The sequence below is a fragment of the Octodon degus genome, unplaced genomic scaffold, assembly GCF_000260255.1.
Source record: "Octodon degus isolate 3935 unplaced genomic scaffold, OctDeg1.0 scaffold00006, whole genome shotgun sequence".
NCBI lineage: Eukaryota > Metazoa > Chordata > Mammalia > Rodentia > Octodontidae > Octodon > Octodon degus.
Genome location: NW_004524582.1, coordinates 24,785,906 through 24,811,415, shown reverse-complemented (window position 1 = coordinate 24,811,415; position 25,510 = coordinate 24,785,906). Strand labels below are relative to the sequence as shown.

At 44.7% G+C, this 25,510-nt stretch overlaps 1 pseudogene; it reads left to right on the top strand.

The window, feature by feature from the left end:
• Positions 1–4,028: 4,028 nt before the first annotated feature.
• Positions 4,029–25,510, top strand: part of LOC101568326 — a 54,469-nt pseudogene continuing 32,987 nt past the window's right edge.

Genomic DNA, 25,510 nt, shown 5'->3' with positions numbered 1-25,510 from the left:
GCTAAGTGCATCTCTCTCCCCAGACTTCTCCCTTGGCCCTCTGCTCCCTGACCACACTGAGTGAGCATTCCTCTGCTAGATTCTTCTGCCAGGCCCTTCTTGTTTTGAGGCTACCACCTATAGACTGAATCCAAAAAAAAAAAGAGCCAAATAAACCTGGCCTCCTTTAAGTTGTGGGTGTTGAATATTTTATCCTAGGGACGAGAAAGTGCTACACATAGGCCGAAGGAGTATAAAGAAGGATTATAGGAGAAAGACAAAATTATCTGTTCACCCAGCAAAGTCAAGGGACTGAGAATGAGACATTCTTCTCTTGAATCTGGTTCAATCCTGATTCAATCAGCCACAAACTTATCCATAGCTCAGTTTCCTCATCTGGAAAATGGAGATAATATTTGTGTCTTTAGTGGTCATGAAGAAGATTAAACAACTCCTACAATATCTTAGACCAAAAGAATATTTTAAAGATAGTCAATAAATATTACCTTTCTCATTATCCTAAATTTGCCTTTCCCACAAACTGGAAAGATCTGAGATTACAGCTCAATACCTGTGCTCTGCAGGATTAGATCTAAGGACATTGCTTCCTTGACAAGCACATGATGCTACCAAGGACCGCATTCACCGACGTAGATGGTAGGAGGACGTACGCTGAGGAAGGGGCAGAGTGTGGATGCAGGGTGTTGCCCAGAGGTCCATGCACAGAAGCCTTGATCTCCAGCTCGCTGCTGTGGTGGCAGTGGACACATCATGAGGTGGACCCTCACATGCATGGTCACTGGGGACAGGGCCATACAGAGCACAGAGAGGCCAGCCCTGCCTTCTGTCTTTTATAGCCCAGGGCAGCTTTGCTTTATCACTCACTTCCTAAAGCACCAGGGCCAAAAGATCAGGTGCTGAACCTCCTCAACAGTGAGCTAAAATAACCTTCTCCTCCTTATAATTTATCTCAGGCATTTGCCACAAGGATGGAACTTGGATTCATCCAGAAGGGGATGGCGAAAATTTTGAAGTGTTTCTTCTATTGATTCTGCTTGGAGGTTTTTAAAAACAGCCTGTAATAGTTAAATTGTTTTAAGTTTAGCAAAGTAAAAAATCAAGTTACTGTGGCTTTGAAAAGAAAGAAAGAAATTAAATTAAATCATCACCTCCTTCTTGGCGATCTCCCATACTGAGTAAAGTCGGAGTCTGGGATGGAGTCAGTGGAGATGGGAAAGGTGCTAATCACAAAGAGGAAGACTGAGAGCACCGTGAGAAATGCACACCAGAAAGGAGCTCCTGAGAGCTGAGATGTTTTACTCATATTTCAAGATATAAAACCTGCCTCGCCATGTTGGTCAAAGACAAAGGTAAGGTAGTAACAAGGAGACATTTCTGCATTTCTGATATAGGGCTCCCCTCTGTGTTTCCCTCATGATAAGCAGGATTCCACCTCAAGCGCCCCTCCTCCCCTCCCTTCACACACACCGGACGAGGGAGGGGATGCTCACAGCACAGGGAGGCAGAGGACAGAGTTCACCCTGCTAAAAATCATTAATCATCTGGAGGTCACCAGCCCCAAATCCGTTTCCTCCTCGAAGGCCGTGCTGTGGGTGATCTGTCTCCCAACACGTTTTGTAATGCCGAGCTGTAAAGCATTCCTGATGAATTATTGTTGGCACTCAGTCCAAAGGCTTGAAGGCTCGAGTCCACGAGAAGAAAAAGCAGACCCTCTCGGCTGCGCCTGCTGTCCGTGCGGCCCCACAGCACTCGCACTGTGTAGGTAGGTCGGTGCTCTGGGGCTCCTCATCGCTCGAGGCCAGACTCCAGGATGGGTTTTATGTCTGCAGTGAGGAAGGGGGATGCCTGAGGACAGGGCACCCCTAAAGTAGTGCAACCCTCCAGCAGACATCTGAATTAGAGTGAGGCTGTATTCCCAAGTGATGGATAAGGAAACCGAGGCTGGATCCATGGTGTGGAAGCTCCAAAAGAGCCCAGCTACTTTGTGGCAGAGCTGGGCTGACACTCCCATCTCCACACTGCTAGCTGTTTTCCCTACCTCCCACATGCTGTCTGCCTCGGCCAGATGGTCCTTTCTGAAGGACTTCAGCTCTCCCACCCCATCTTCCTTCCCAGCCCTTACTCCACCCAGTTGTCTAGACTGTTCTGCTCGCTATCCCAACCTGCTGCTTCGGGTCAGGTCACCCAAGGTCAGGGCCAGGTCAGCTCTCAGAGAGGCTGCCACAACCACCTGGACTCAAGTGGCCCTGGTCATTCTTGATTGGATTCCCTGCTCTCTTCACTGGAGCACTGAGTCCTGCCCCTGGTTCTCCTGTTGGTCCACCTGAGCATTCTCTGTCAGTCTCCCTGTCTGCCAACCTGCTCCAGCACACACCTGTCCTGTGTCCCACACATGCCCAGCCCTACAACAGTAACTAATGCATGCAGGTACTCAAATAAACTCTTTTAAAATTAATTCCTTAGCAGATATTGACCATAAATCATGTCAAACCTTCCAAAGCCATCCAAAGCTTTCCAAACATGTATATAAATGTTCTCTCTCTCTCTCTCTCTCTCTCTCTCTCTCTCTCTCTCTCTCTCTCTCTCTCATCTTCTCACTAAAGCACTAACACAAAACACAAGTGATATTTCATTGTTTCTTGTCCCATGTGTGGTAGAAGGAACAGAAGAGAACAAATAGTAGAACCATTTTACAGATAAGGGCATTGAAGACCAGAGATTTAGTAACATGCTAAGTGCTCCCTTATGCATCCCTTTATTTTTACTTTTAGATATCCCTAGGAAGTAGGCATTCTTACTTCCATCCTATAAGTCGGTACCTACGTGAGGCTAAGGAAATCCAGAGAGATTTTGTGCATAGCAGAAGATGGTGGCTCAAGGAAATGACCTCAGATGGCTCACTCATGAATGTTGAAGGGCTGCAGAAAATGTGGTTGTTACATCCCTGACTTTCCATTAACTATGGGGAGCTGCCACTTCATGTTCACCTCCTAAATCTCAACCTTATACATATAACAGCTCAATATAAGTAGTACCCGGAGCACTAGCTGCAAAGGAGTCTGGGAACTGTAGTCCTCATCCCGCTGCACAGGCGGGCATGCTCAAGGAAGGGGTATTGATGCTTTCAGGTGATGACCACATTCATCACTTACCTGTGGTGAACAAGGTTGTCACAGTCACTCTTCCTGGACTCTGGGGTCTAAGATAGAAGTGGGGAACTGGGGCAGGGAAAGGAAATGTGTGGAGGAATTAATTAAGGGTGGGAATAGCGATCAGAGGCCACAATGAAGACATGAAACCCCCATCTAGTAGTGCAGCAAAGACAGAGGAGCTGAAGAGAAGGAAGAGGAGCTGAGGAGACAAGGAGTGAATCTTTGATTCCTCAGAAGCCACGTGAAGGATTCCACTCCTTCCAGGTGACCTTGAATGTCTTCTCTTTTCACTCCTATTTTGAGGATCAAGTGGGTCACAATACGTGGGTGTGATTTGCCTGCTATGAAAGGATACAGACGAGAGAAGCAGGGATGACTTCCAAGTGGGTAGGCCGAGTGGCCTCCCCACGTGTCTTTCAAGCTGTGCTTATCCAACCAGGAGAGCACTGGGAGTGGCAGAATCACCCTTCCCTATACTTCCATTCAACAGGACAGGATTTCAGGTGACTTAATTTCTAGTCATCTCATATGTAAGAATGAATATGTGATCGAGGAAAGCAGTTTAATGTGTTGAGCAAAATACATAGTTGTTATCTGCAAAATCTCTCGCTCCCTCTCTCTCCACGCACTCACACATTTTTGCAAACACAATCGGGACTTTATGTACACAGTACATTTATTGGACCGCTGAATGTTCCAGCCGGGAAGGATCCGGAGGCGATGTGGCCACGTTACATCCAGTCATCCTCTGAGGACAATAGGGGCAGACCACATCCACAGAGGTCCCAGCAGAGGAGAGGGAGAGCAGGCTCCTTTCGCCCACCTTCATCAGGATGTCTTGGCTTTCCCCTCTGACGTTTAGGAGAGCGGGGTAAGATGCCTTTTCCAGAAGACTTTGTACTGTGGTGCACACGTGTGAACACCACACTATCTGCCTTCTGCCATTTTGCCGATGTGGAAATTGAAGTGAAAGAGCTCAAAGTGAAGCCCACCTACCCTGCCATAGAAGCAGAAACGCGGGCCTGGGAGTGGGATTCTGAGGTTTAATCTGTTTTCCCCGCCGCAAGCATCCCAGGCTGAGACCCAGACAGCCGGGCCGGCTCCAAGGTCAGCTCCGGGCTGGTGGTGTTTGTTTGCACAGACGAGTAACACTGCTGCAGCGCGAGGCTCAGAGACACCCCTGGCGAGCCCTGCCCTGCTCCTGCAGCCGGCGCCCGCGGACGGCCGAGGAGGCAGCGAGGACAGCGCAGCCAGCGCCCCGCGAGGCTCTGTAAACACAAGTCCACCGGGTGTTTTCAGAACGTGAGAAGAAGCAGGATCCTGCCCTGTGTTTTGACATAGCCTGCAGGGAGGGAGAATGGGACGAGCGGATCTCGCCTGTGCGAATGTAATTGCTTCCCGGAGCTGATGGTTAATCTCAGGCAGCTCCTCAGTTTGAGTGGTCCGCACCCTCCAGGGGACCTGAGCCCTGCGGCCCAGGCTCCTGAGCGCTGCCGCTTCGCGGCTGCCGCCTCCTCTGGGCTTTGGTGCGCCTGTCCCTCACACCTGGAAATCTAGAGGGGCAACCCAGATCGTGGATTTTAAGCTGCCACAGCCTCCCGTTGAATCTGTTTTCCAATGTGAGCATCCCGGTAAGGTGCAGAGTGAAGCTACTGCTACTAAAAGTACTGCGACTCCATTGAGCTCCACAGTCCTTAGGCAGCCCTGCTCAGCCACGGGTGCAACCGACACTGATCAAAATCATCCACAGAAAAATAACATGTCTGCACAAAAAGTTATTTTTGCAGTCTTTGTGCCCTAAACAAGGCAGCGTAACAGAGCTGCCTAGCACTTGCGTTACATTAGGTACCATAGCCCAGAAATGATTTGCAGGAGGGTCCGTGCGGGTTCTGGGCATATACTGGGTCATTTTGTCCAAGAGACCTGGATCCCTGTGGACCTGAGCAGCCTGGGGAGGGCCTGTACCAATGTTCCACCAATAATAAAAGATAACTGTCGTTTTTTCCTCTGAAATATTTCAATTCAAGGTGTTACTTCTCTTTAAGAAGCTCTACCCAAGAGAAATGGGGGAAGATCTCCTTTATCCTTGAACGGTTAACTGAGAATCTCAGGGTGTGTGGCGCTGCCTCTGGCTGCCCCGTCCCAACCCTCACACCCTGGGATGAGGCGCTCCCTCTGTTGCCGTAAGTCAGCACTGTATGCCTTGCGCCAGTGTCTGCCATCCAGGGCTGTGTGTCTCTGAACCACCCCGGCTGCCGCTTCGGCCTCCTCCCCACTGCTTGTCCATCATGGTGTCTATTTAAAGAATAAAACTCCAGCCCTTCGCCTGGTGTGTTGTCATTCTCAATACACGGAGGCTGAATTGAGTTGCATCCTGAGGGACCAGCCTAACTTGCAAGTGTGGAAGCTGAGTCCCCGATGTGGTCCAAATGCTTCTCCAGAGCCCACCAACACATTTCAAACATAGAGGAGACATAAATCTGCAGCTTGATGGGAAGCAACTGGCAGGGTGGGATGGCGCTGATTATACTTGGAGGTCAGGAGGACCTGTGGTGCCAGAATCCGGGAGGCACCGCAGCACTGAAGACCACAAGGAAGGGGGCTCATCATCAGCCCTGGCTTCCTTCCTGAGACAGGAGCCTCCCAGCAAGGAGATGCTAAATGGGACTCAGTCAAAGAGGTGCTTTGGCAAGCGCAGGGATCGGTATTCGATGTCCGGTCCCACATGCCACACGGGCCTCACCTCCAAGGCCCGCTGAGCTGGACACCCATTCCAGGCATGGTGGTGCATGCCTGTAATCCCAGTGCTGGGGAAGCTGAAAACAGGAGGATCATTGTGAGTCTGAGCTGTGTAGTAACACTCTGTAGCAAATACATAAATAAAAAAAAAAAAAGAAAGAAAGAAAAAGAGGGCACCATAAAGGCAGAGAGAAGACATGACATATGAAGAAAAACTGGGCTCTTGCTTCTCATGTCCTATCCCAAATATGGTACCCAGGGCAGAGGGTGTGTGGGCTGGGACAATCCCAGGAGCTAAGATGTACAACAAATTTAACTCTTTTAACAACACTAGTCCACTTAATCCCAACCTTAAGCTCACAAGCAGGTGCAATTTTCACCCGGGCAAAGGCTAAATTTGCCTCCTTCCTCCTTTCAGAAAGGAGCTGTCAGAAATTTTGCCCACAGACCTGCCAAGCAGCACACCAGTTTTAGCGAGCCACACAGGAAAGATGCCCTGCAGACCCGGCCAGCTATTGGTGGGATTCTGTACCCTTTTGCCATCCATGGGAGTCCTCACAAAAGAAAACACAAGCACCATTGATTACCTTGTAATAACCATTCCATTACACTTTTCATATTTATGAAAGGGCGCTGGGAGAGGCTGTTATTATTTCTCTAATGCAAAGCAGCTGGGCCCGACAGAGGTAAAGGGGACTTTCTGGGTGTGGCCCCGAAAGTTTGTGTTTTCCGGGAAGGTTTTGAGCCGGAGCCAAACCAGACTCAGAAGTTCCCATCCAACCCTGTCTCGACACATGACTTTCATTAAGAAAATTGCATTGCTCTTTTCTGCAGAAAGTGGTACTATTACTATAATAAAAGCATGTCCATTATGGATCGATTGCCACCTACATGGTGGTGAGGAGGAGTCAGGAGGGAGAGGGCAGGGACTGTGGAGAACAAAGGAGGGCTGATCCTGCAGAAGGAGGGTGTAGCCGCTGATTCTTCTGTCAGGCATGGATGAATCAGATCTGTACCTGCAGCATGAGCAGCTGGGGCTACTCCTCACACACATGACCTGGCCTTAGGGAGCTTCTTGTGGTCATAAACCAACCTATCCCCCTGCAGAGCCTGGGTCACCAAAGGCCAGGACTGTGGGCTTCCCTCCCTGCAGGTCTCCTCTGTTGGCCTCATGCGGACTCTTGTCATTTAGTTCCTGATTTTGCTTTCTTTTTCCACCCCATAAATGCCCAACCAGTCCCTATGCTCACCTTTGAAATTTAATATGCACATCTTGGTCTGGCCATACTCAGTCATAGCCTATACCACCCCCTGGTTCTCATCCTGCTGTGTGTAGGTGGAGCCCTGAGCTCCCATGTCTGTCCCTGTGTCCCTACACAGAAGGCAGCCACCCACAGCCCCCAGCCATCCCTGGGTTATTGTGGCCCTGCTCTGTGGTGAAGGACAATAGTCATCCAGTAAACACATTTTCTTCTTAAAGAAATTTTCTCATAGGCCCAAAATCAACCTAAACTCTTGGTTGCTCAAGATGTGTCTTAGTGGGGATGTTTTGTCCTATACTTAAGATCCCCAAACATTGAGGACATGAAAACCAGCCAGAGGAGAGGAGGAAAATGAATGTTTAAGTAATATTGCCTTTAGAAATTCTGGTTCCAGTGTGCCACCGTACCACCCTGAATACACTCGATCTTGTCTGATCTCAGAAGCTAAGCAGCTTTGGGCCTGATTAGTACTTGGATGGAAGAAATTCCGATCCTACAGGTTTAAATTGACCACCAGTCTGCATTTCCTATGGTGGTGGATTCTAACATGGAAAGAACCTGGGATGTGTTTCAAGGTGCAGAGCCTTAAACTGTGTTGCTTGCCTCCATTGGGAAGTGGTCCTCAGGGACTAACAGCCATGTACATCTGTGCAACGCACAGCTCTTTGTAATCATTATTGTACCCACTTGTCCTTTCCAGCCTCTGTTGTTCTGTATGCCATTGAAGGTAATAATGGTGTCCATTCCACAGACAAATAAAGTAAGACTCAGCATATGTGACCTCCCCAAGGGCTAGGGCTGGGATCCCGTCATAGCCTGCTGTCTCCTGTGGTCCTCTGTGTCTCCCCTAAGCTCTGTGTCACCATGCCCAAGCTTGCAGGTCAGCTCTGTTTGACACAGCTAATAAGCCTCCAACCTTAACCTACCTGTGAATGCGCCACAAAGTGTGATGGCCCAGCTGACTTAAACAACATTTTTCTCAATGGATTTCTCAGAGCTCTAGAGTAGAAAGTTGGCCCACAGAGCCTCCTCTTGGGATCTGCACATGGCAAGGAGAAAGCTTGGATTGCTCTGTCTCTTCCTCTAAGGACCCTAACCCTATTATAGAAGCTCCATGCTTCTGCTTTCCTCTAACCCTAAGCACCTCCCAAGTCTTCATATCCCAATACCACCACGAAGGGGCAAGGCTTCGCCATGAGCTGGAGGGCAGAGGAGCCACCAGCCCTTCTCAGCAGCCACACACAGCCATTCTCAGCCCCACAGCCAAGTGAAGTTTCTTCCGATCTAAGTCCCATGCTCTTCCTCTTCCATCAAGGACTTTAGCCACTTCTCCTTTCTCTCAGAGTGAAATCTAACTTCATGCAGGGGTTTCCAGGCATGTGGGGAACGTGGAACTACTCCAGGCCAAAAAATACTAGAATTCAGAAAGGCAGAGAAGAAAAGTGACCACAGCCCAGACCACAGCAGGGCAGTGTGATTAAAGAAGACTGGCTTCGGGGGCATTAAAATAAATGTGTGTGTATGCCTATTTTAATGCAGAAAGATTTTGAAAAACAATGAACAGCAAGAGGTCAATCTTTCGTTAAAGTACAAGGAAAGACCAAGAATGGGAAAAAGAGGCCATGAAGGCAACACTGCAGCTTTTTGGGGGCAACCAACTTCATCTTGAGTGTTCTCAGCAACCACGGGGGAAAGGACATGAGGTGGATCTGTCATTGTGTCAGGAGGGAAAGGCAGACTGCTCCTCGAGAAGCTTGGCCTCTTTGCCCAGTATTGCACCAGAAGGGAAAATTTTAACTGGTGTTCTTTCAAAGAAAAAAAAGCCCAACTTTTTATCTTCAACCAGATTCATTATATCTGAAGGGTAGTGTTCTAATGCCTCTGTTTAAAAAATGGAAAGATTAGTCAAGTCCAGCAGAACAAAACGGTCAGGATGACCCAGTTCAACTCCATCTTGGGGCTGAGATGGCCCTGCAACCTGTGGTGGTGGTGTGTTTGGCTCCTCCTCCTGAGCTCCAACTTCAGCTCCTGAAGTCCTCAGTGTCCTGCTTTCTTCCACAGAGTCTGACATCTTCACTCCACTCTGCAAGGACCAGCACAGTCTGTCTCCCCTCAGCCTCCCTGAATCTCTTTCCTACCACTCCCTCCTCCCCTCACACCAACCTTCCAAAGGTCCTACTCTCTCTCTCTCTCTCTCTCTCTCTCTCTCTCTCTCTCTCTCTCTCTCTCTCTCATATCGCAAAAACCTTGCATGGCCCAATCATGCTGAGAAACATGTACCCCAACATTTTGATGTGGCTGCTACCTCTGTCTTCTGTGGGTTGCTACTTTCTGCCCTGGGTTGATCCCTTCAAGAAATCCAGAATGAACCTGTCTGTCTTTCTCCAGCTCCTCCCTGACACTGGTCACCATCTCTGCATCCTTTACCCCTGCGTGGCATACACAGCTGTCTTTCCCTGCAAGAATGGAAAAGATTATTACCTGCCTCTTCCCCATCATGTCCCAAGGCATGGGATAGCACTAGATGCAAAAGGCAGGCCACAAGTTCTTGCTGACAAATGAAGACACTGAATGCTGTCTGGTGAGCCTTGGAGGCAAGCTTTTTCTGGGATGAATCCTACTTTAGAAAACCCAATCATCCAGGATGATGTCCTTCCAAGGAAAGCCAGGACCCCGAAACAGCATTCCCTCCGAGGAGAGCCAGCCAACTTCAGCACAAAGATAGCTCACAGATCCCGCTGCCTATGAGGTCAGGATTCTCTCAAGAGCTCGCTCTGGGTAGAGTCAAGTTTATTCTTCATGGCAGCGCTTGGCAAGGGTGGGCAGAGTGCCGCACACAGAAGGACAAGAGGGTTCTTTCCTTCTATCCATTCCAATTCAGTCCCCAAAGAAAAATTCCCCCAGCAGGATGAAAACATCCCTCTAATACAAAGGCACCAAAGAGAACTTCATGGGATACCAAAATTAAAAAGAGGCACTGTCTGGACGTGAAGAAAAAACATCCCTCACTTGGCCCTTTTCTGGTACCAGGGTCCACTGGCAACACCACGCAGCTCTCTTGAAGCAATGCTTCACCGGCTTCCGCAGAGAGGAGTCCTGACTGGGGAGCGGCCACCCACTGCTGCCGCAGCCCGCCTGAACTGAAGGCTCATTCTCACAGCGGGCCTGCTTTGCTCCCTCTGGTTTCCTTTTTCTTTCCCACACTTCCACAGCTCCAAAAGGGCCACCGGCTGCCCAAACCCAAATTCCTGCTCTTCACTCTGTGCTTCTCTACATCCAACCGGGGGCTCAGATCAGACCCAGAATGCGCTCTAGCTGGACGCTGGATCTGTGGGGTCGGAGGTGCCATCCCTGCTCAGCACAGTCAGGGCAAGGGGCTCGGGCAAAGCCATCCCTTACCCCAGGCCTGTACAACAAGGCAACTGGTTTTCACTTGTGTTCCACCTTTGTCTTTGTAGTATGCCTTCACACTGTCTGTGCTGCTTTTAAAAACATGAATATAAACGTATAATCCCAGCATACTGGCAGCCTGAGGCAGGAGGATTCCAAATTTGAGCCCAACTTGGGAAATTTAGTGACTTAGCAAAACCCTGTCTCAAAAGCAAAACAAGTAATTTTTTTAAATCCCTGTTTGTAGATCAATGCAAATGTCTTGAGTTCAAACCCTTGTACAGCAACAAAAACCAATAAAATAGCTCTTTAATATTTGCTTTTATACTTCCATAATTGTTAGACAAAGATATAAGAAATCAAAGGTATGACGTGCCATTCCCCCTCCCCCCCCCCGGGGTCCACTGAAATGGTGATTGAGACTGCGCATCGTGGCAAGCATCTGTAATCCCAGCTCTTTGGGAGGATGAGCACAGGTGGATCACTGCAAGTCTGAACTACATAGTGAGACCCTGTAGAGCCTTACTGAAAAACACAAAATAAAGGTATGATATATATGTGTGTATGTATGTATGTATGTTTCTAATGTACATTTCAAACACATAACTATTGAAAGTCATCCGCCTAACACCCAAATTATCTTACATTTCTTCAGCCCAGCATATGAACGGTTTGAGGAATGTTGGATTAAAAGCTCTTCCAGATAAATTCTTAGAATGCACAATCTCTGAACATGGACTACTTTGAATTCCTGAGGACACGAGGTGCGGCTCTAATTCCACACACAAATTCCCCAAGTTCACTGCACTTGCTAAGAAGTCCCCAGAGTGACAGTCCTAGTCTCAGCATAATTTGCAAATGCTTAAGCCCCCATTACATGTCACGCCCAAGATAGAGGGCTGCACCAAAACCATGGGAAGGCCTAGCTCTGTCCGGGCCGGATGCACCAGGACCCTCGTGAGATACCGGTGAGCAAGGAACTGCCGCACGCACTAAATGTCGCATGATGGTGTCGGGAAGACGAGCGCAAATGACTTGAGAGGGGGGACTGGATATTAGCCACACAATCCTCACCCAAGCACACCGTGAGCACTTCACTTCCCGATCTGCTGAGGTTCTAGACTGGGCTATCTGTAAAGCACTCTAGAGGAATAACAAAATAGACTCATTCTTCACAAATTACAGATCTGCTGAGCAGGTTTTTGAAAAATGAATTGTTCTCTGGTAAGGAAGACACTCCACGTGGGCAAAGTAGCCCATACAGAGATGTAGAAAATAGTAGGAAAGTACAAGTCACTCAAGAGTGAATAGTGGGACCTGAGGTCTTATCCAGGTAAGTGGTCACACAAGAAGCTAAGGGGAGTGAGCCTCAGCTGTTGATCGGCATTGGCGTCTTCGGTGTGGGGCATCCTACAACTAAGGCGTGATAGGTTACAGAGTCCGAGACCCTTTAACTGCTGTGCAAACTGCTCTAAAGTTGATGTAAACCAGTTCCTCTGTGTAGAAAACAATATCGTATTCTCCATGTGCTTTGATTCTAAATCTGAATGTGATTTGTTAAACAACTTTGCCAACTGACTTGGTCAACTTTGCAGTTACTACATTGATCGATATCACAATGTACTTACTTTTCAACTTTACATAGAAAAGTAAATGAAATAGAGCATGTCTTGGACCATTTAACGAGATCGAATAAAGCCAAAAGAAATAAAATAGTGAAATCATAGTATGTCTCAGACCATCAGAACTGAGACATGAATATCAAAATATATCTATACAATCCCCACGTGCTTGTCTATTATTTATAGATAATCCACAGCTTCAACAAGAAGTCAAAGGGGGATGGGAAATTATTTACATCTGGGTGATAATTTTAAGAACCACAGCATGTCAAAATGCACAGCATTCAGCTGGAACAGTCTCTAGAGAGAAATTGCTGACACCAGAGTGCTGTTTTGAATGCACTCTCATAAGATGCGCCATAGTCAAAGCCCACAGACAAGAATCTGCAATGTGGAGAGCAAAAGGCAGACTGGCCAGAGCCCTCAGGTCCCAAGCAGCAGCATGCCAGCAAGTTCCCTGGGTTTTCTTTATGTTGTTTCAGGTTTTTTATTTTGTTCAGTCCTGGAGATTGAGCTCGGGTCTTCATGCATGCTAGACAAGCACTCGACCATTAAGCTACATCCCAAGGTTCCCTGCATTTTCTGTTTGTTTCATGGATTCCAGGCTGGATGCTGGAGAATTTAGTGCTCCAAACTCCAAGAAGTGCAGATGAAAAACTAGGCAAAGGACAGGTACTACGCAGCCTAAGGAGATGGCAAACTTCTAGACAATGACTCCTCTATTCCAGACACACAGAAAAATAAATCAAAGTGTTGTCTTTTACCACCAAAAGCAGAGTCAGAGTGGGCTGTTCAAGTTTCCACCTTACCAGCCTGTCCCCAAACACTCTGACCCTCTCTACCAGGGTGGCATCAGAGGGCAGAGTGGAGAACAGGACATTCCTCACTGCTTGGTAGCACTGAGCTCCAAAAGTCTTGACTTCTGTCCCTTTCTGCTGTTAAATAGGCACCCCCCCCCCTCAAGGTACAGTGGCTCACTCCTGTCATCGCAGCTACTCAGAAGCAGAGGCAAAAGGATGGCAAGTTTGAGGCCAGCATGAGCTTTCGCAAAGTGAAATACAAAGAGCATGAAGCATCGATCTGAGGGGCAGAGTGCCCCAGGACTTCATCCCCAGTGCTGCTAAATAAGAAAATAAAGCAAGGAGAAGGCACTGATGGTTCCTCGCCCCTGAAGACCTTGCAGGTGGCAGGGCTTGCTCACTGCCCAGTGGTGGTGGCCTGATCCCCACCGTGTCAGTGGTGGTGCCAGACCACAGGACATCGTGAGGACCTCAGGCTCTCTTGGCCTACGTGGCATCAGTAGAAGCTGAGTGAGGTAGCACAGACTTGCGCCTCTGTCTGAAGTTAAAGGGTGGCTCCTGTCTCCCCCACTAGAGGTGTCAGAGGACGGAGGATGCTGCCTGCAACAGAAGTTGCAAATAACTATTATGGACTACTGGACTATTTTGGAATATTTTGCTGAGTTAACACATCTAATAGTCAAAGAATGGAACTTAACAAAAAAAGGGGATACAGATGAATGACCATTTTGTATCTGTGTGTTCAAAATGGTTAGCATAGATATAGAGCTACAATCTCTTAATTCAGTAAATAGAGGGATTTGTTCTAATAGTGTTTGTAAATAGGATATCATGTCTTCATCTTGTACAAAAAATAACCACTAGGAAGACAGTACGCAATGTGTCAATTATTGTAACTGTTTTACCAATTTGATTTGAAACTGTCTCATTGCTATTTATTTCTCAATAAAATTATGGAAAAAAAGAAGTTGTAAATAAGATCGGGATTCTCATGCTACAATATCAAGTTTCAACTGAAAAAAAATCACCTGCCTACCAGCTCAAACACCAGGAAAACCTCAGTTTGAATGGGAAAAGATGACCAACAGATGCTGACATAGAGGATGGAATCATGAGACTGTGGGTTATTTAAAAAAAAAAATTAAAGAGAAAAAAAATAACAATTGAAGCAGTGATATAAAATTCCAAAACAAGATTGCAGTAGAGGGCCATGGAGATAGCTCAGTGGTCTAAGCAACTGCCTAGGCATAAGCAAGGACCTGGGTTCAATCCCCAGTGCCACGTGCCTCGCCACCAAGATCAGGCGTGATGCCTTGCCACCAAGATCAGGTGCACATGCCTGTAATCCCAGTGCTGCGGAGGCTGAAACAGTAGGATCATCGCAAGTCTGAGCCACGTCATGAGACCCTGTGCCAAACACATTTAAAACAATTTGAAAAAGAGTTGAAGGAGAGTAACAATGGTTAGTATATAGCATATTATCTTCAAAGTAGCTGCTCATGTTACAAATATAGGCATGAGAAGTTAGTAAAACAATATAGGCATAAACCTATAGGCATAAACTCAATGACTTTTTTTTTTTTTTTTTTTTTGCAGAACTGGGGATTGAACTCAGACCCTTGTGCTTGCCAGGCAAGCACCTATTCCACTGAACTATCTCCCTGGCCCACTCCACTCAATGACCTAATAGCAATTAGTAGTATAACTATCTCAACTATCTTGTGTGTACATATGTGTGTGTTTGTCTTTTTTTTTTTTTCTTCTCTTTTCCTTCTTTTCTCCTTTCCCCCATTCCAATTTCTCTTTCCTTTTGAGCAGTTTCTTCCCACTTCACAATGTCTATTGTACATTTTGGGTCTTATTTGCTCTTTCAGCTTCTTACACTAAGGAGACAACTCAATATTTACAGATTAAAACTGATGAATTTTACTAATGAGTATGGACCCAAGTTGAATCCATTTCTCTATAAATGTCTCAATTTTAGCCTTATTTATAGCTGACTAGTATTGCATTGTATAAAAAATACCACACATTTCTTATCCATGTCTAAGTTGATGGATGTTTGGGTTGTTTCCAACATTTTGCTATGATAAATTGTGCTGCTATAAACATGGGTGCATATATACTGCTGTGGTAGGATGTTTTTCATTTCTTCTGGGAAAATACTCAGAAAAGGAATGAATAGCTGAGTTGAATGACACTTCCAATCCCAGGTTCTTGGGGAACCTACATGCTGATTTCCAAAGTGGTTTCACCAATCTACATACTCAGCCACAGTGGGGAAAGGTTTCATTTCCCCAACAGCTTCACCAGCATTTGTTGTTGGATGACTTCTTGGTGATAGCCATTCTTTCTGAAATGAGATAGACTCTCAGTCTCATTTTAATTTGCATCTCTAGAATGACCAATGATGTTGAACATTTTTCATATATTTATTTTCCATTTGCATTTCTCCAACTGAGAAGTGTTTAGTCATGTCAGATGCCCATTTTTTGATTGGATCTTTCTGCTGAGTCTGAATTTTTTCAATCTTTTACATGTTCTATATGTAAGTTCTTTGTCTGAGGGATAGCTCTCTACAAAAAGTTTTCCACTCTGTGGGTTCTTTTCACTCTGTTGGTGATTTCTGTCTACCTACCTGTACGTCTTCAACATTTCCACTTACTTTCTCTTCCCAAAGACTTACTGTTTCTGTTTTAATATTTAAATCTTTCATCCATTTTTACTTTAGTGTAGTGCATGGTTATAGATATGGATCTAATTTCAGTCTTTGGCATGTAAAGAACCAGTTTTTCTAGAACCTTTTATTAAAGAGGCTATCTCTCTTCCAGTGAACGTAGTTGGCCCCTTTGTCAAAAATAAGGTGGCTGGGTGTGTTTGTAGCTGTGTCTGCATCTTCTCATCTGTTCCATTGATCCCCAGGTCTGTTTTTTAGCAAGTGCCATTCTGATTTTATCACAGTAGCTTTGCGATATAATTTCAAGTCAGGGACTGTGGTGCTTCCTGCCTTTCCTTTGTTGCCCAGGATTGCTATTGCTCTTCTAGGTCTCTTCTGGTTACAGATGAATTTTAGAAATATTTTCTCTAGATCTGTGAGTTATGTTAATGGTATTTTGATCAGTATTCTATTAATTCTCTATAACAACTTTGGGAGTATGGCCATTTTCAAAATGTTTGTTCTTTCTCTTCAAGAACAAGGGATACCTTTCCAATTTTTTTGATATCCTCTTTGATCTCTTTTCTCAGAGTATTGTAATTTACTTTGCTTATGAGATGGATTCCTAAGTATTTCACATTTTTAGATGCTATTGTGAAGGGTGTGGTTTCCCTAATTTCTCTCTCAATGAGTTTATTATTTGTTTATAATAATGTCATTGATTTTTGAGTATTAACTTTGTATCCAGCCACAAAAATGAATTTGGTACTTAACTCTAGAAATCTTTTGGTGAAGTTTCAGGGGTCTTCTATGTAGAGTGCCATATCATTTTTGAATAATGATAGTTTAACTTCCTCCTTTCCTACACTTATTCTGTTTATTTCTTTCTTATCTCACTGTTGTAGTTAATATTTGCAGAGTTATGTTGAATAGAAGTGGTAAAAATAGATATTCTTGTTTTGTTCCTTTGTGTGATGTTGGTTGTTGGTTTGTCATAGATAGCTTTTATCAGATTATTATCCTATGTCTCTTCTGGTTCCAGATGAATTTTGGGAATTTTAATTTTCTGTAGGGTTTTTATCATGAATGAGTGTTGGACTTTATCAGAAGCCATTTCTTCATCTATTGAGATGATCATGTGATTTTTGTCTTTGGCTCTGTTGATTATAAAGTATTACATTTATAGATTTGTATATATTGAACTACCCCTGCATTCCTAGGATATATCTCAATTGGTCATGGTGTATAATCTTTTGAATATTTGTTAAATTCTGTTTGCTAGTCTCATTTTGAGGATTTTTGCAAGACAAAGAGTTTTATTTTTTATGTATTATAGTACAGGGACTATAGGGTTTCACTACACAGATCGGACTCATAGTGATCCTCCTGTTTTCAGCCTCCCAAATGCTGGGATTATAGGCACGTGCCACCATGCCTAGTCTCAGTTGCCATCTCAGAAGGCCCCAGGGACAGGGCTGACACAACATGCCAGCGATCAAACCCTGGTCTCTGCACCTGTCTAAGAAAGTGTTTTAGTCCACTGAGCTATTTGGCTGGCCCACAAGACTAAGATTTTAAACCAGCCATTATAAAACTTCTTTCATGATCATTTATATGCTTTCTTAGAATAAATGAAAACAAGAAGATACAAAGAAGAATCAGCGGGAAGAAAAGAAAGATTCAGAATCACAGATCTAATCTGGGGCCAGCAAACTATGGTCTGTAGACTGAATCCAGCCTGCTACTAGTTTTGTTAATGAGTTTACTAGAGCACAGCCATGCCCATTTGATTAAATATCATATGGATCATATGAAATACATGTCATGCACCCATGGCTCCTTTGTGCTAATTTGGCAGAGATCAGAAGCTGTGTTTCTAGCCTCTTACTTCTAAGATAGGTACCATCTATTCCTTTGCATAAGTTGTTTGCCAATTCCTCATCTAAGTGGTCACCTCTATAATGTAGAAAGATGCACAAATCAAAACCAAAGAAATCAAAATAAGTAAGAAACATAAAAAGATAGCAAATCAATATTTCTGCATTCCTTAGAACTGTTCATGGTTTGTAGTAAATGCTTAGGAAATATCTACTGAACAACAGAATACATGAAGCATCACTAAAGGTTGTGAAAAGAACCTGATTATAGCAAAACTGTCATTGTGAAGTAGAGTGAAAACACTGGTCCTTTACCTTTGGTGTCCTCTCCTTGTTCTATTCTGTCTTGATACCACTCTTCAGAGCCCATATCCTGAAAATTTACATTTTTACTTTTAAAAAATGGCACTGCTAACTCTGAATGACAAAAACAATGTTTTAATTACCTAATACATGAGAGGAGTAAAGCATGTTCAAAATTGCATGGTGACTCTGTCCCCCAAAGTAAAATAGAGTTTTGACATATTTTAACCATGGAATGTTTTCTTGTCTCCAAACTGGTTTGAAGAGCAGCATAGGCACTTGCTATTACCAGATAATTACATTTCAGAGCTGGGTGTGGTGACACACATCTGTAATCCCTGCACTCCAGAAGCTGACGCAAGAAGATCATTGTACATTCAAGACCAGCCTGGGCTACAAAGTGAGCTCAAGGCCAGCCTAAACTGTGCATAGAGACCCAGTCTCAAAAAGACAAAAAAAATAAAAAATAAATTTCAGGAATTTTTTAAAAGTTAGTAAGGAACAAAAGAGGTGATTTCATATAGAACCCTTTTCTGCACTTCCTCTATGATGTTACAAAATAAAAGCCAATCAGCTGAGGACTTTGGTACATGGTGACATCAAGTACCCAGACAGAACCTTTCTGTGGAACTTACCAAATAAGAGGCAGAGCTGTATCCTAACCAGGTGAAACTGCTGTTTCTAAGACTGGCTCCCGTGCTGTAAAGCATAGGCCAAAGAAAAACTAATAGTGTTGGCCGGAGAACACAAGTAGTCACAGCCATGCCGCCCAGTCACAGTTGTGTGTGCATTCTGACTGCCCACACTAACAGGTGAGCTCCTGTCTCTGTTGATTGTAGGCATGCATGCCTGCTGGTTCTTCATTTCTCAACTGGGACCCAAGTTCAGTCAACATTTTCACAGAAAAAAAGCAGAATTGAGTCACTCAGCTGCCCATCTGTGCTTCTGCCCAGGTCCCAGACATGTTCTTTGAATGATAATTCCTAAATCCTGACGGGATTTGACTGACCTTGTCAGATATAAAAGTTACATCTTTTGTTATATAGGTCTTCCTTTCTCTTGGTCGTATCCATCCAGCAGAAAAGTATAAACAAGAGGTATAAAAAATAAAGCCATATTAATATACTAAGCTGTAAACAGCTCAAGTCAACAATTTCTGACATTGCCAGTCCTGTGGATAACCCACTACTATTATGGACTACTGGACTATATTGGATTACTTTGCTAAATTCACGCACCTACAATATTTGAATGGCAATGAAATACCTATCTCTGACAAAACTAAACAAAAAAGGGGGGATATAAATGAAGGACCGTTTTATAAAGAAAAAAATTATATATATATATATATATATATATATATATACACACACACACACACACACACACATAGTTAGGATAGATATACAGCTACTTTCTCTTAATTCAATGAGAAGAAACATTTGTACTAATAATGTGGACAGGATGTCTGCATCTTGTACTATGAATAACTACTACAAAGACAACAATATGCAATGTATTGATTATAGTAACGGTGCTACTAACCTGTTTTGAAACTGACTCATTGCTGTTTGTTTCTCAATAAAATTAATTATAAAAAGATAATTTCTCTCTCCACAGGGCTGCTCCTGCTACTGTGTTTGTGCTCTGACTCCATCTCTGCCTCACGTTGCTGGAGCCAAGGAGACACCTGGCCCGAGCTCCTTGTTCCTGAGCCCTGATCAGGTGACTGACTGGTCCTTGCCAGTGGGGCAATGTAAAGTCAGAAACATGAAGGCAGCAGCCAGCAGAGAGAGAACAAAATGAGTGTGCAAGAGGCAGAGACGACAGGAAGGAGAGCTTCTCAGATCTGGGCCTGAGTCTCTCACAGCCTCTTTGCCGCTGGGCTCCAGGAACCACCTAGGCACCTTTCTGCTACTAGTCCAGTTTTGCTTAAAGTCCACTCAGGTTGGTTAGTTGACAACAAATAAGAGTTTATGCTAAAAATTAAAGGCTATAACTGCAGCCAAGAGAAGGAGGCTAATCTGCCCCTCAAAAATGCTACATAGGCAGGGAGCAGTGGGACATTCAATCCCTAGCTACTGGGTACCACAGCAAGCCATTTTGTCTCTTAAAAACAAACAATAAAACCGAGATCCTAATTAATTTATTTATGTATTGCCTTTTGTGCATTTCCTAATTTTAAAAACAGTCCTGAAATTCTTCATAAATGATTCTGATGGTGGTAGCCTCCTGTGAAAGGTAACTGTGCCAACTTGAGTAAGAAATGCCCAGTGAAGCTGGCTCCATTCTGAGGACGGCTGGGGATTTACTGCAGACAGGTGACTCGGTATAGGGCAGCTCGTCGTCGCCTGAGTGGCATAGTTCCTTTTGGGGGGTGGAGGGATCTGGAATTGAACTCAGGAACTTGTGCTTTCAAGGCCCACGTGAATGGTATAAAAGGGAAAGAATCAAGGATAGCTTGTTTCTGTGGAGAAGCTCCAGTCACCGCCTTGGATGCTGTCTGCTGGTTCCAGCACTGACTCTCTGGACTCCTGATACAGACACTGCGAGGAGCTCCAGGCCTCTACTGAGTCCTCCTGATTTCCAGTGTGCAGTCCCCATGCACTCTGCCATACCTGGTGCTATGCTGGTCATTCTGAGCCAATCTTACAAGTGCTTATATTAGTGTATATCTTGTATTAAATCTGTTTCTCTAGTAAACACTGACTCATACATCTACTACAAGGCATCCCACGTTCTCCCTGTCCATCTTCCAATCCAACCAACCCTCTGATTCGCCCATAGCATAGGACTAATCCATTTATTACCAAGACCAAGAATTTTGACCAGTTCCCATTGTCTTTAAAATAAAGCTCAGGGGCTATGTTTCTATCCCAGAGGGAGAGCATGAATCTAGCATATGCACAGCCCTCGATTCCAACCCCAGAACATATTACAATTGTTACTAAAAATTAAAATAGAGCTCCACTTGCTCCGTGACTTCTGTCAACTTAAAACCCCCAGTGTCCTCCATCAGATCCTGTACAGCCACAAATAAAGGCCCCCAGTGAACTCTGAGTTCAGGATGCTGGAGCTCACTGAGGCTACGTTGGTCACCATGGCTACCCCAGTCACATGTGGATGCCCCTCACATTCTAAAATTAGAACTCTGCCTCCTTAGCCACTTGAGCCACACTTCCAGCATCCACCAGAATCCCTGGCCTGTGGATTACACACACACACCCCACCACTGCAGAGATGTTTAGTGGTCACACTTCTTCAAAGTACCCTTCCTTCCCACTCTGAGTATCTAAGCCTACCTACCTCTTCAGGTCTCAGTCCCAACTGCCACGATCTTTCCACATTCCAACCACTCAGTGAGATGCTAGAGTCACTTATTTCATTTCATTTCATAGAAGTTAAGCACACAGGCTCTGGTCCCTGGGTGGAAATCTCTCCAGTCTCACCAGCCCTGTGACCTGAGTAATTCACCTAGCCTATCTGCACTCCAGTTCTTCCTGTGTGAAGTGGAGACAATGATTGTCCTTCTGTGGCTGCAGTGTTGTAAATATTAAAGATATTATTGATTAATATATGTATTAATCTATATAAAGTCCTACCCCTTTTGCCTGACTTCCACTGGGTGCCCATAGAGTTCTGGCTAAGCACAAGAAGAGTAGCACCCATCTTCTGCCATTATTCAGCTACAAGTCTCACCTAGCCTTCTTTGTAGCCTCTCCCTCCCTAAAATAAAGGAAACAAGTCTAATTCACCTTTGTGCCCCTTCAGTGCCTGGGACAATCAATGCCTGCCACTTTGTGGGTAATGCATTTTTTAAAAGAATAGCTTAGGAAGTGAATTAATGAACTAAAAGAAATGTGGACTGAAAATGGAAATAAAATGACTCTAGAGGAGAATACACCAAAAAACAAGATAAGTATCAAAAATATAAAGCTCACCAAAGTTAAGATATAATTTAGACCCAGGTGTTTAATTTAGCTCTTTTCCAAGGGGTTCTCCTTTACAGCCCTGATAGTACGGTAGGCCTCTTACATCTGCATAGTGACTGTTCTAATGCCCACTACTGGCCATTGGCTTCGGGTATGAATGCCCTTAGGACCAAGGGAGGGAGGTCAAAAATATTGTCTCTGTCATGGTTTGTGTCTAGTTGTCTCTCCAAGGCCTCTTGTAGTCACTGGAGCGGCATCTAGGGTTTGTGATTAATTCTCAGTCCAATGTGGAGATTATGGGTATAAGTACTACCCCTACCCTGGAGTAGGTAATCTGCATTACAAAATGAGGAGGGGAGAGAAGCTTGCTATCAGCCACAGCTGCTGCTCTTCCCTTGACTCTTTGCCGTCTTCTGCTGCCGTGAGCTGCTACCCTCTGCCATGTCCATGTGCCTTACAGCCAGCTGATTATGGACTAAAACCTCCACTAACTGGGAGCTAAATAAAACTTTCCTTCCTTCATTTTGGGTGTGTCAGGTATTTTGTCCCATCAATGAGAGAAAAGTAACTGAGATAGTCTCTGAATGGCCGAGACCCCCGTGTCTCCAAGGGACTTCATGTTGCATTTCTCTGCCCAGCTTTACTGAGAAGTTAGCAGAAGGATTTTACACTCAAGACTCAGCTTGTCTCTGATCAGCCTCAAAGCATGCACCTCCAAAGAGGGATGCACACCTTGAAATGCCTCCCTCACAACATCAGGATCAAATCGAAAGGATGAGGGAGGGGAAGGGGAAGGTGGGAATGAGCAATACGGGGTTCCAGGCTTCCTACAGGGCCTTCTGCATCTGTTGAAGCTTTTCATCCTCTCAATACACAATCCTTCTGATAATAAGTGAATCAGCACACCGCGATTATCCCTCAATGAAGCCAAGGGGCAGGGATGACTTTCCCAAGGCCACACACTTAGGCAGGGACATTGGCAAGATGTACACAAGATTTTCCCAGCTCTAAAACCCACACTCCCCACTACACCTCACTCTGCTACAAAGGATCCTTTGACAAATAATGAAAGTTTCTCTGGAATCCAAGTAGCTACTGAGTAAAATGAGTCAGAAGCACTCCCAAGAGTGAGTCCAGAATCCCACTAGAGAAAGCTCAAAAGAGCAAGATGGCATAGAGAATCAAAGACAGACTTCTCTCCAGGCTGAGGACCAAGGAAATATAAGTATGTCTTCAAAGCAGAGACACCACATCAGATGCTCTGGGAATGCATCTTCTGAACTGCATCTTCTGCTTCTTGTCAACAATCCACCCAAACTTCCTGAGGCTGGCATTGGTGGGAAAATGTCAACTGCCATCCCCGTATCTCTAATCAAATCAAATATCTGGTTTGTCTCTCTTTTATTGGACAGCCTGAAGAGCCATTCTCCCTGCTCAGGCATTCAAGAAAGTGAGCAAAGTCTGGGACCAAATGGAGCGTAGGTGCCCAGGGGATCCGCTTCTGCCCCTGCAGCAGAAAGTCCAGGGAGAACAAGGCACTTCTTTGTGGACAACATCCCAGCAGAAACAAGTATCTTTTCACAGATCTCTCAAAGACAGAAAAAGTGCTCACCAGAGGACTCTGAAGGGATTTTGGTTTTAAACACATGCTCTATAAAATGGAAGCCCAAAGCCCAAGAGGATGCCTGCTTTGGGGAAATTTCCCTAGTTGATATTTTGTTGCTTAAGAAGAGCTCTTTCACTTCTACACAAGTGCCTCAAACTACATTTCCTGCCCTTCACCAGCTCCTCCAAGCACAGCTTTGATGGTAACGGAGGAAAAGTTCTGCCTTGAGAAGCAGATCTCTGAGTTCAAAAATCAAGGGCCACATTCTAGCTATGAGACCACAGAACGGTGGCTCAGTGTTGTCTTGTATAAAAGTTGGATGAAAAAACTCCTCATGCAAAATTGAATTAAACAAAAAGAAAGATAACAATGAAACACATTGCACGGAATCTGGCTCAAAGTGCCTATTCAATATAGCTTCCCCGTCTTCTCAGGTATAGTGACTACCATTAATTTTTTTTTAATTATAGACAGTGGGGAGGTATAGTGACATCAGTAGGTGACGATGCAGTTGGGGGCCATCAGGAAGCGTCACATTCTGAAACGTATCACCACTCAGGGCTTGAGCCTCAATTTGTGAGATTCAGAAATTGGTTCAGATGGACCAAAAGAGTCCCTCTCTTCCTCATACACTTGATGGATGGTGTATGGTTAATTGTATGTATTATCTTGTATCTCAGTCACTTTCTTGTGGCTGAGATATAATACCCATTACCACAGCTCCAAAAAAGAAGGATTATCTGGGCTCACAATTGTGGATTTCAGTCTAGTCTGCTGGCTCCAAGGCAGAGTGGCATAGCAGAAGAGGACTATTCGTAACATGGCAGACAGGAACCTGAGAGAGTGATCAAGGGAGGAAGAAGGAGGCACACTCTTTCAAGCCATGCCCCCCAGTGACCCACTTCCGCCAACCAGGCTTCATCTGGCAACATCACATTTAGCTGTAACTCATCAATGGAATAATTCACTAAAGCCTATTACTTCAAAAGCCCCACATGTGAACACATGAAGCTTTGGGATATTTTAGACATAAACCATAGCACCTTGATTGTTCCATGGAGTACTCAGGTTAAACGTTACTTGCAGGTATTTATGCAGGGGTGGACAATGAGAATGACATTTTACTCAGTGGACTCAGTACAATAAATTACTGTCACCACTGAGGATGAGTACATCTAAACCATCAAAGACTTGCATAGAAAAATGGCAGAAAGGAAGGCAGGCTGAGCCCTGGGGAGCTACAGGCCTTGGTGAGCCCCGCCCTCCCTGCCCACCATTGTGGGAGCCTTGGCAAGCCCTACCTGTTTGTTCAGTGTCCTGAGAGCCTTGTGGAGCTTTAGGCCACAGCCCCAGCAGTGTGCAAACTGCTGAGCTGCAGCTCACATGACTACCACTGCTGCAGAAGCCACGCTGAGCCCCAGAAAGCAAGAACCCTGGTGAGCCTAACCCCTGCATTGCAGGAGCCCTGCTGATCTGCATGCTGCCCTCCTAACATAGCTGCTGAGCCCAAGTGAACATTGGGAGCTTCAAAAAATTTAGAACAAAGGAGCAAAAGGCAAGCTCAAATGACCATCCCCCACAGTCCACCTCAAGGAGACAAGGACATATAAAAACCTGAGAGCAACACAGCTGAATTTTCTGAAATGATAGCAACTGAAGTAAAGTAACAACCCTATCAGCCTATAAAAGAAATAAGATCAGAAATAATCTCTTAGGTAAGAAAAGAAATGACAACAATCATGAAAAAATTGTTCGGCACATGTAAAGAAGACATAGATTTTAAAAAATAGAAAAATGAAGGAAGTATTCAATGAATAATACAAGAAAGAATTAGAATGAATGAAATATATTCAAATATCCAGAAAATTAAAAATTCCATTGAAAGCTGGAAAAACCACATAAACAAAACTTTCAGACCTGAAAGACAACATTCCAGCTAGTGATCATGAAAGGAAAGATTTCTTTAAATTAACAAGGAACCAGGAAATAAAAACTCAACACCTGCAAGATAATGCAACGAAACAAAACAAACAAACAAATAAAGCAACAAATATATAGATATGACTGATAGATGTCAATGAAACAGCAGGGGTCAGCACAAATGATGTGAAAAGACTATTTGCAAAAATAATAGCAGAAAATTCCCCAAGCATGGGGAAAAAATCTGACAT